The sequence below is a fragment of the Dasypus novemcinctus genome, chromosome 18, assembly GCF_030445035.2.
Source record: "Dasypus novemcinctus isolate mDasNov1 chromosome 18, mDasNov1.1.hap2, whole genome shotgun sequence".
In the NCBI taxonomy this organism is placed as follows: Eukaryota; Metazoa; Chordata; class Mammalia; order Cingulata; family Dasypodidae; genus Dasypus; species Dasypus novemcinctus.
Genome location: NC_080690.1, coordinates 77518700 through 77531173, shown reverse-complemented (window position 1 = coordinate 77531173; position 12474 = coordinate 77518700).

The following is a 12474-nucleotide window of genomic DNA, read 5'->3' as shown; positions in this document are numbered from 1 at the left end:
CACCCCCCAAATCCCAACCAAAGATGCAGGAGCCTGCATCTCTCTCTCCACCCCTCCCTCCAACCTCCATTCCAACAGCCCAAGTCCCTACCTTGTCTTTGGGTGTGGTTCTCACTTGGCCTGGATGACAGTGCCTTGTCTCCTCCTTCCGATGTATCTTCCTCCATATCTGGGCTTCTTTCTTTGGAGGAGCTATGTTGGAAACGGGCCTGGTCAGCCGGGCGTTGGGTGCTGGTGCAGGGAGGGTCAGGCTCTCCAGTTTCCAAGACCATCTTCCAGCTGGAGGGAAAGGTCCTTTCTCTTGGGCGTCCAGACTCAGAATGAGGGTTGACCTGCATGACCTGCCTTTTATTGGCGTCTCACGCATTGGGGCGTGGCTCACTCTGATTGGCTGAAAATATTTCCCTACACCCTTGAGAGCATCAGTGGGGTAGGGACAGGGAACGTTTACTGGTTGTGATGCTGGGGACCCTGACACAGATGAGGTCAGGCTTGTGCAAGGTCCTTTCATGGTGTAAAAGGAAAAAAAAGGAGAACAGAGCCAGAGGGCCAGAGTGGTAGGATGCCAGGAGACCCCAGTCCAGGCCTTGTGAGATTTCTCCGTCTTCCTCCACCTTGTCATAGAATCGAATGTCATTCAAGTGTCAGGGTGCAAGGATACAGGGGCAAGTCCCAGTGATTTCCTCCATATTAATGGAATACTTTACATCTGTTTTGATTAAAAATGAAACAAGCAATGAATTACACACACACACGCATATGCTAAAATATTCAAAATATTTGGGAATGGAGACCAGGGAGAAATTATAGTAGATTGTATCAGAAATACACATATGTGATAAAATGGAAATGCAGAGGGAAATTAAACACCAAGGAAATGATGCATGAAATCCTGGGGTAGCAGAAGATAATTTATCAAAAGTGATGGCGCCATGTTGATTAGGTTCAGCTGAAAGCAAGAATGTCCTGAGGCCACAAATCCTCCAACTGGAGAGGGGGAATTCCTCTCAGCCTCCCCTTTCCTCCATCACCCTGGAAGCCTCAGTATATCTCCTGGATTTGCCCAGACATGACAATCTTAGCCTCTGAGGAGAGACAGGGAGTCAACAGTTTGTCCTTACAATTTTGGTCTATATTTTCACTCAGGAAATAGGAGAGGGGAGATATCACCAGTCGTATGGTTTTTGGCGTTAGGGAAAAGGTTAGTTGTTTAATAGGATATTTTAGGACAGAATTGGATCCAGAATATATTTCAAGATTTCCAAAGACTTCTCCCTGATGAAATGCGAAGTGGTGGTCAACAGGAGACTTGTAGGAGTCTTCTTTCTGCTTAATTGGGATGAGAAGGAAAAGGGTCAATGGTAAATCAGGGATCGGAGGACACATGAACAGGTGGCTTGGAATGGTGGTTTTTATGTGAATATTTCAGATTCTGAAGCACAGACCAGCAGCATGTGAACTGGAATAGGTTGTTGGGAAAAGCCCCTCAGATTTAGAATGTGCTTATCCCATGTGTGCAAGAATTTAAATATTGGAGTGTTGCTTATTTAAAAGTGGGGTGTAAGACCATTTATTTTTTTATTTTTTTATTTTTAAAAAAGATTTATTTATTTCCTTATTTATTTCTCTCACCTTCTCCCCCATCCCGGTTGTCTGTTCTCTGTGTCTATTTACTGCATCTTCTTTGTCTGCTTCTGTCGTTGTCAGCGGCACGGGAATCTGTGTTTCTTTTTGCTGCGTCATCTTTTATTTTTTTTCCCAAATTCTACCCAATTTATTCATTTTTTAAAAAGATATTACATTAAAAAATATGAGGTTCCCATTCGCCCCCACCGCCCCCACCCCACCACTCCCCCCACAATAACACTCTCCCCCATCATCATGTCACATCCATTGCATGTGGTGAGTACATCTCTGGGCATCGCTGCACCCCATGTCCCATGTTCCACACCATAGCCCACACTTTCCCACATTCCATCCAGTGGGCCATGGGAGGACATACAACATCTGGCAGTTGTCCCTGGGGCACCACCCAGGACAACTCCAAGTCCCGAGAATGCCTCCACATCTCTTCTCTTCCTCCTCTTCCCTGCACCCAGCAGCCACCATGGCCACTTTTTCCACATCAATGCCACATTTTCTCGATTCTTAACCACAATAGTTCATGAGTAGAATATCATTAAGTCCACTCTGATCCTTACTGTATTCCTCCTTCCTGTGGACCTTGGCTTGGTTGTGTCCATTCCACATCTATGTCAAGAGGGGGTTTAGATTCCACAAGGATATTGGATGCAATCCGCCTGCTTTCAATTGTAGGTACTCTAGGCTTCATGGTGTGGTGGTTGACATTCTTCAACTCCATGTTGGCTGAGTGGGGTAAGTCGAATAAACCAGAGTGTAGGAGCTGAAGTCTGTTGAGGCTCAGGGCCTGACTATCATATGGTCAGTTCAGAGATTCAGATCCTCTGGGTATGTATTAAAACCCAGCACCAACTACAGTTCTGGTAAAAGTAACAGGAGAGGCTTGTGAAAAAAGATCACATCTGAGTCCAGCTCCATCACACAGAAACACAAACTCCAAAGAAGGGACAACTGACATGGCACTGAACTCCATCTGCCATGACCATAGAACCTGTGGGCTCTGTAGCCCTCAGAAGAACCAATATCCTGGGTTGTATCTACTTTATCTGTCTCTGGGACTCTGCTGAGGTGTGCATAAGGGCGACCCCTCTGATAATTTCCTGGCTCTTTTTTGGAGACTCATAGCCATATAAACTCTTTTGTCCTTTCCATTTCCCCCTTGATTCAGGTCAAAAAGCATTTTTAACTCCTGGTATTATATGTAGACTGAGATATTCTGTTGGTCCAAGTAGACCCTTTTATTCAAGTTAATTTTCTAGTTACATCATCAGCTGGTACTTGATGGTAATTCCTTGGTGCCAGGGAGGATCACCCCTGGGAATCATGTCCCATGCTGGGGGGAAGGCAACGCATTTACATGCTGAGTTTGGCTTCGAGACTGGTCACATTTGAGCAACACGGAGGCGCTCAGGAGGTAACTCTTAGGCACCCTGCAGCTCTAGGCCTTGTTCTTATTTCAGGTGCACAGGCTCACAAGCACAGTCATTAGTATCAAGGGCTCATTGCTGGACCTTCATTCTTTTTGGTCTTTGCCGTTGCACTTGGGGGATTGTTGCTGTTCCTTTAGGGACTGTGATAGAGGTCCCCTGGCTAGGAACTCAGCACTCCCTCAGTTGTTGTTTTTAATTGTATCCACTATGAAAATATCCAAACATATTTATGTACCCTGGATATATGCCCTATAGAACTCCCTGGCAACCATGTGTCCCCTGTCAATAACATTCCACACCAGTATTCCTCTGCTGCCATTGTTGAACCTCTCTGTGATCCAAAACCTCCTGAAAAGTGAAGCCCAATATATTGCCAGGTTCCCTTATTAGTAAAATGGAATATAGTGATGAGTTGAAAGGTTAGATATAGAACACATATTAACTTGGAAAAATTAAGGTAAAAATAAATTGAGGTATCCAAAAATTTAAAAAAATGCAAAAGCTTTGTTTTTTGTGTTTTGCCTTCCATCACTGCAATAAGTGTTGCCCTGTATGCAACTTGGCTAGGCAACTACTTCTGTCTTTTCCTCAGTGTCTACGTCCTATCTTTTTCTTTTCTTTTTTCTGTTTATTAAGCTTATCTTCACAAGAGTTTTGATCACAGTAATTCTTATATACAATATATAGTACTCGCACATATCCAACATAAAACCCTTTCCTTCTACAGCAATAATATTTTTAGATATTCATGCTATATTTACTGAAACTGATGTACAGATATTGAGACAATAGCTTTCAAACAGGGTAACATTTGTGTTTACATTGTGGTTTATATTTTAGACTATACAATTTTCTAGATTTTTAGTTATCTTATGTTTTACATTATGATTTATATTTTACCCTATCAGCTCCTATATATTTTTGGTGTAATTTTACATGTCTTCTATCCATCCTTGCGTACTCTTGTGGAACACTTCTATTGCCCACATAGTTACATTGGTTCCATCTATTCAATACCTCTTTCCCCATCCCCTTAGGGCCCACAGTACGGCGGCTTGCTTGGTCAGTAGAGGTGGGGTCTGGCTGCGGATGAGGGGTCGGTCCCGCTTGGGACGAGGGGTCGGTCCTGCTTGGGACGAGGGGTCGGTCCGGCAGCAGACGAGGGGTCGGTCTCACAGGGGTTGTGCGGTTCGGCTGACAGGGTTGCCCGGCGAAGCCGGCGACGAAGGGGTCGCCCGGAGAAGCAGGCGACGAACTGGGGACAAGGGAGGCCAGGCCCTTGTCGGGGGCTCTCAGGACTGGAGGGCGCACGGCAGAAGAACTACTGCGGAGACAAGGTAAACACGCAAGTCCCACTTTATTGAGGGAGAGGCAACAGTTTTATAGGGGCTGGGGAAGGCTGATTGGTCGAAGCCACGCCCTGTTCTGATTGGTTGCCGGAGAAAGGTCAGTGGGCGGTACTGGATGGGGGAGGGGTGGTGGTTAGGGATTGGCTGTCGCTGTTGCTGGGGGAAGGGGCAGGGTTTAGGGATTGGTGGCTGCTGTTGCTGTGGTGGAGGGCAGACTTGAGTTTCCCGCCCACGCCTGGCTGTTGCTGCTGTCAGGGGAGGGAAAAGGGCAGACTGGAATTTTCCGCCCTGTGCCTGCGCAGGGAGAAAGAAGAAGAAGGGTGCCGCCCCACAAGGCATCGTGTGGCGCCATCCGGGAGGAGGGGCGGCCGCGGAAGCATGGCTGCCGAGAAGGGGAGACCCGAGGGCACTCTGCGCCCATGCCAAGCTTCCTTCAGGGGTGGCGGTGGGCCCGACCAACCACCCTATTATGGGGGCAGCGGAATTAGGCCTACTGCGGCCGCTCCCCTCGCCAGGCCAGCAAACCACACTTCAGCCCGAGGGGTGACCGCACCACAGTGACAGTCAATCTTCATTGTTTGAAGGGCCATGTTCAGAGATACTTGCAACAGTGTTGAGGGCTTGACATACTCAACCGCCCTAATGCCCTGGGAGCCACCAGGGATACACTTCCCTCTATTTGATGGCATAAGTCGTCCCCAGGATGTGGGTATACCTTCACTCTCATTATATGGGTCTCTATCCAGTGATATAACCCACTATGGCAAAATGAGCATTCACATATTCCCTAGGAGCCTGTCCTGTGTCGGATTATCCCCTTTAAGTATCTTAAACAGGTACCTTTCCTTATTATATTTTTCTTTAATATAATTATTAAATAATTTAATAAATATAATTATTAAATAATATAATTGAATAAATATAATTATTAAATAATTTAATAATTATATAAAGGGTTTCTCAGCATTATAGTCTCAACCAAATACCTGACAATCTCCTATGTTTGTATGTTGCCCCACCCTCCCCCCAATTTCTTGGGCAATATTACCCATCCTCCCATCCCTAGCCCCACTGAAGCCCATAAAGCCCCACCCAAAGGTAACCCTATGCCCCCATTTTATCTCTTCCTTGTACAAATACTTACCTCCAGCTTATCATAGATTTCACCCATGTAGGTGTCAATTTACATCCTTCCTCTACCCCTTAATTTCCTGTAAGCTTATCATCCAGTCTCTAGCTCTCTGAGGCAGCTTGGTTTATTTATTTCATATCATTGAGGTCATGTAGTATTTGTCCTTCAATGCCTGGGTTGCTTCACTCAACATAAGGTTCTCAAGATTCATCCATGTTATCACGTGTGTTTGTAGTGTATTTGTTCTTAAAGCCGAGTAGTATTCCATTGTATGTATATACCACATTTTATTTATCCATTCTTCTGTTGATGGGCATTTGGGTTGAACCCAACTTTTGGAAATAGTGAACAATGCTGCTATGAACATTGGTGTACATATATCGTTTTGTGTCCTTGTTTTCAGTTCTACTGTGTATATACCCAGCAGTGGAATTGCTGGGTCATATGGCAAATCTATGGTTAGTTTTTTGAGAAACGGCCAAACTGTCCTCCAGAATGGTTGGACCCTTTTGCATTCCCACCAGCAGTGGATGGGTGTTTCCGTTCCTCCACATCCTCTCCAGCATTTGTAGTCTTCTGATTTTTTCATGGCTGCCAATCTTATGGGAGTAAGATGGTATCTCATTGTAGTTTTGATTTGCATTTCCCTAATAGCTAGTGATTCTGAGCATTTTTTCATGTGCTTTTTAGCCACTTGCATTTCTTCTTTGGAGAAGCACATGTTCAGGTATTTTGCCCATTATTCAAATGGGTTGTTTGTCTTTTTATTTTCAAGATATAGGAGTTCTTTATATATGCAGGATATAAGTCTCCTATCAGATATATGGTTACCAAATATTTTCTCTCTTTGGGTAGGCTCCCTTTTCACTTTCTTGACAAATTCCTTTGAGGAGCAGAGGGCTTTAATTATGAGGAAGTCCCATTTATCTATTTGTTCTTTTGGTGCTCATGCTTTGGGTGTGAAGTTCATGAAGCCATTTCCTATTACAAGGTCCTGTAGATGCTTCCCTACATTATTTTCCAAGGTCTTTATGGTCTTGGCTCTTATATTTAGGTCTTTCAGCCATCTTGGGTTGATTTTTGTATAAGTTGTAATCCTCTTTCCTTCTTTTGCATATGGATATCCAATTCTCTAGACACCATTTGTTGAAGAGGCCATTCTCTCCCAGTTGAGTGGGTTTGATGGCCTTGTCAAATATTAGATGACTGTATATATGAGGATCTATATCAGAACTCTCAATTTGGTTCCATTGGTCAGTGTGTCTATTCTTGTGCCAATACCATGCAGTTTTCACTACTGTAGTTTTGTAGTATGTTTTGAAGTCAGGTAGTGTGATTTCTCCAATTTCTTTCCCCACCCCCACCCCCCACCCTAATATGTGTTTGGCTATTTGGGGCCTCTTTCCATTCCAAATAAATTTCATAGTTAGTTTTTCTAGTTCATTAAAAAATGTTGCATTGATTTTTATTGAAATTGCATTGAATCTGTAGATCAGTTTTGGTAGGATGGACATCTTAATAATATTTAGTCTTCCTATCCATGAACATGGAATATTCTTCCATTTATTTAGGTCCTCTTCGATTTCCTTGAACAATGTTGTGTAGTTTTCTGTATATAAGTCTTTTACATCTTTAGTTAAATTTATTCCTAGGTATTTGATTTTTCAATTTACTATTGTAAATGGTATTTGTTTCTTGATTTCCTCCTCAGATTGCTTATCATCCATGTACAAAAATGATATTCATTTTTGTGGATTGATCTTGCAACCCGCAACTTTACTGAACTCATTTATAAGTTCTAGAAGCTTTGTTGTAGATTTCTCAGAACTTTCTATGTATAGGATCATGTCACCAGCAAATAGTGAAATTTTGACTTCTTCCTTTCCTATTTGAATCACTTTTATATCTGGTTCTTGCCTCAATACTCGAGCAAGTACTTCTAAAACAATGTTAAATAGAAAGGGTGATAGTGGGCATCCTTGTCTTGTTCCTACTCTTAGAGGGAAAGATTTTAGAATTTCACCACTGTAAATATGTTAGCTGTGGGTTTTTCATATATGCCCTTTATCATGTTCAAAAAATTTCCTTCTATTCCTATCTTTTGCAGTGTTTTTATCAAGAAAGGGTGCTGTATTTTGGCAAATGCTTTTTCTGCATCTATAGATATGATCATGTTTTTTTCCCTTAATCTGTTTATGTGGTGTATTACATTAATTGATTTTCTTCTATTGAACCATCCTTGCATACCAGGAATGAAACCCACTTGGTCGTGGTTTATAATTCATTTAATGTTTTGTTGAATGTGATTAGCAAGTATTTTGTTGAGGATTTTCACATCTAGGGTCATTAGAGAGATTGGTCTGGAATTTTCCTTTCTCATGGTGTCTTTTTTTTTGGCTTTGGTATTAGGGTAATGTTGGCATCATAGAATGAGTTAGGTAATGTTCCTTCTATTTTGATATTTTGGAAAAGTTTAAACAAGTTTGGTGGTAGTTCTTTCCAAAATGTTTGGTAGAATTCACCTGTGAAGCCATCTGGCCCAGGGTTCTTCTTAGTTGGGAGGTTTTAAATGACTGATTCTATCTCCTTAATTGGATTGGTTTGTTGAGATCATCAATTTCTTCTTTTGTCAATGTAGGCTGATAATGTGTTTCTAGGAATTTGTCCATTTCCTCTAAATTGCCTTTGTAGTTGGAATATACTTTTTCAAAGTATCCTCTTATGATAGTCTTTATTTCTGTGGGATCAGTGGTGATATCCCCTTTCTCAGTTCTCAATTTGTGTATTTGCATCTTCTCTCTTTTTTCTTTGTTAGGCAAGCTAAGAGTTTGTCAATTTTATTGATCTTCTTAAAGAACCAGCTCTTTGTTTTATTTTTTCACATGCTTTATTTTCTATTTCATTTAGTTTGGCTCTGATCTTTGTTATTTCTTTCTTTGGGGTTAGTTTGTTGTTTTTATTTTTTTACTAATTCCTCCAATTGTGCAGTTAGTTCTTCAGTTTTAGCTCTTTCTTCTTTTTTGAGGTATGAATTTATGGCTATGAATTTTCCTTGCAGTACAGCTTTTACTGCATCCCATATGTTTTGATATGTTGTGTTATCTTTTTCATTATTTTTAAGGGAGTTATTGATTCCTGTTGAGATTTCTTCCTTGACCCACTGTTTTTCTGAGAGTGTGTTGTTTAACTTCCATATCTTGGTGCCAAATCTGGGTCTCTGTCCCTTGCAGATTTCTAGTTTCATTCCATTGTGGTCAGAGAAATTGTTTTGTATGATTTCAATCTTTCTGAATTCATTGAGTCTTTCTTTGTGGCCTAGTATATGGTCTATCTTTGAGAATGATCCATGTGCACTTGAGAAGAACGTGTATCCTCCTGTATTGGGGGGTAATGTTCTGTATATGTCTATTAGGTCCAGATCCTCTAACATATTGTTCAAAGTCTTTGTTTCTTTATTGATTCTCTTTTGAGATGTTTTGTCCAATGATGACAGCGGTGTGTTAAAGTCCCCCACTATAATTGTCAAGACATCTATTCCTCCTATTAGTTTTTGCAGTGTTTGCCTCATATACGTGGAGGTGCCCTTGTTAGGTGCATAAATATTTATGATTGTTCTTTCTTCTTGCAAGATGATCACTTTCACTAATATGTAGTGTCCATCTTTGTCTCTCACAATCATTTTGCATTTAAAGTCTATTTCATCTGATATTAATATAGCTACTCCTGCCCTTTTTTGGTTATTGTTTGCTTGCAAGAATGTTTTCCAGCCATTCACTTTCAATCTCCTTGAATCCCTGGATCACATTTCCTTATCCAATCTTCCAATCTGTGTCTCTTAACAGGTGAGTTTAACCCATTGCCATTCAGTGTTATTACTTTAAAGGAGTTATTTATATTAGCCGTGTTTTGTTTGGATTTGTGTTTTTCATATGTTGTTTGATTTTTTTTAACCTCTTTTGGTCATTTTAGTTGGTCTTACACTCTCCTCCAACTCTTTCTCTCCTGTTTTTTCTTTCCTCCTTCAGAACTCCCTTTAGTATTTTGAGGGGCAGGTTTCTTGGCATACTCTCTCAGTTTCTTTTTACCTGTGAATATTTGGAACTCTCCATCATTTTTGCTGAAGCTTTTTTTTTTTTTAATAGCCAGCAGAGATAGAAGAGCCTTCATTCATTTCCAGTGTAGCTTCTCCATCACTTTTGAATGCTAGCTTTGCTGAATAGAGTATTCTTGGTTGGAATTTCTTTTCTTTTAGTACCTTGACTATGTAATACCACTGCCTTCTTGCCTCCATGGTTTCAGATGAGAAATCAGCACTTAATCTTATGGAGCCTCCTTTGTAAGTGATGGTTCTCTTTTCTCTTGCTGCTTTTAGTATTTTCTCTTTGCCTTGTTCATTGGATAACTTGGCAAGTACATGTCTTGGGGTAGGCCTGTTGGGATTTATGCTATTTGGGGTGCATTGTGCTTCCGGACATGTGCATGCATCTCCCTCAGTAGGTTTGGGAAGTTTTCAGCCATTATTTCCTTCTGTCTCCTTCTGTCTCCTTTCCTTTTTCTTCTCCTTTTGGGATGCTTATAATGTCTATGTTTGCATGTTTTGCATTGTCATTCAGGTCACTAAATCCATGCTGGATTTTTTCTATCTTTCTTTGATCAATTCTACTATCTGTTTGATTTCACATGTACTGTCTTCCAAATCACTAATTCTTTCCTCTACCTCTTCAAATCTGCTGTTATTTGCTGAGAGTGTATTTTTGATTTCTTGGATTGTGCTGTTCATCCCCATCATACCCGTTATCTTTTTGTGCATGATTACAATTTCTTCTGTATGCTCCCCAAGTGTTTTCTTAATATCCTTAATCTCTTCATTCATTTCATTAAATTGGTCCATGATACATGTTTTGAGAGCTTTAATTAGTTGTTCAGTGTTCCACTCCTCTTCCTGGTTTTTAGTTTGTTCATTGGATTGGGCCATGTTTTCCTGATTTTCGGTATGGTTTGTAGTTTTTTGTTGCTGTCAGGTCATCACTGTATCTTGATGGGTTTATTCAGTTGATTAGTTTCTTCGTGTCAGGGCTCAATTAGTTGTTGTTTTTGTGTGCAGGATAAGTCTTCCCTTCATCACTTTGTTCTTCTAATTCTATTTCCTTGTTGTTTGGCTAAGCTCCCTTGAAGGAAAATATTAGGGCCAGAGACAGCAAAAGGGATAAGAAAAGAAAAAGATTATAGTAGTATTGATAGTGGATGTTAGCAGAAGAACCATGTGTGATCTAGGAGAATGGAATTTGAGCTCATATAAGATGTATGGGCTTATAACAGTAAAAGAGTGAAGTACCTATAATGGGATAGTAAACTGAATATGGGGAGGAATATAGTATGAATTAGAAGGCCAGTGTGAGGAAGCAGACTTGGCCCAATGGATAGGGGATCTGCTTACCACATGGGAGGTCCATGGATCAAACCCCGGGCCTCCTTGACCTGTGTGGAGTTAGCCCATGCACAGTGCTGATGTGTGCAAGGAGTGCTGTGCCATGCAGGGGTGTCTCCCACATAAGGGAGCTCCACATGCAAGGAGTGCACCCCTTAAGGAGAGCCACCCAGTGTGAAAGAAAGTGCAGCCTGCTCAGAATGGAGCCACACACATGGAGAGATGACACAATATGATGATGCAACAAAAAATAAATAAAAAAAAAATCTTAAAAAAGGGCAGTGTGGTCCAGAGAGAGGTAAAGAGAAAAGAAAGGAGAATAATATAAAGAATGATTAAAAGATAGAAAACAAAATAGAGGTATTAGAGATAAAAAGTCAGAAATATTGGGGGCTAAATGAGAAGAGGTGGAATGCAAGAGAAACAATAAATGATGGAGGATAGAAAGGTGTAAAGGAAAGAGGATAGAGTTGGTAGCCAAAATCAATACACACAGGAAGAATGAAATTGAGGATGAGGAAGCACAGCAACTAAGAATTCTTGCCTTGCAGCACCTAATATTAAAAAAAGAGAAAAGAAGAAAAAAAGGGAAGAAGGAAAAAGGAAAAAAAAGCAAGCAAGAGAAAGAGAAAGGAAAAAAAGAAATAGAAGGGCTGTGGGGGGATAAAGTGGAAAGAGAAACAAGAAAACAAGCCAGCAAGAAAGACCAGGCAAGTTCTCCAGGAGGGAATCTTTTTGCAACTGAATAAACTGCTTAGGAGTCTGACCTTCCCCCTTTCTTCCTTCCTCACTTCCCTCTCTCCCAGATCAGGAGGAAGGCCGTGTGAGGACTTGCAGTGGAGAATCAAATGGGTCCCTGGTGAACCAACTCTCCTCAGAGAATAAAGTCTCTTAATTTCTTGAGAGAGAGCACTCACGCCTTGCCAGGAACCCTAAATATGCTTTTGTAAGCCTGCAAAGCACAGCCTACTGTCCCTCTCCCTTAGGTGTGCTACAGAGGGGCTAGTTAGTTTTCTGACTCCACATTCTCCCCAGCCAAGTTTCTTATCCCAGGTCATTTAGGTAAATCAGGCTCTCTCAGCAGATTCACCTCTCCTCTCTTCCTAGGCTCTCCCCAAGTCAGTTGATATGTTCCTCCAAACTCAGTAAAAGAGGGGTCCAGAAAATTGAATCTGCACTCCTTGGGCCCCTCTGCACCTCCCACCTAAACCTTCCCACTCCCTAAGTTAGTGAGCAATGCCAGATTTCTGGGCGTACGGGGTTTGGGAAACAGAGGCCCGGGAGAGTGTGGACTCGGGGTACCTGGGCCTGTGAAATATGGGTTGCAGGGGTTCAGGGAACATGGGCTTAGGGCTCATGTGTTTAGGGGAACACAGGGCTTGGGAACTCTGCCTGGTGGCCAGTAGTTCTCAGGGAAAGCTGCAGCCCTTTGCCCTAGGGGGATGGGATTTACCTTCCCACGGCTTCTGAGTTCAGTGTTAGAAACATAGTTTT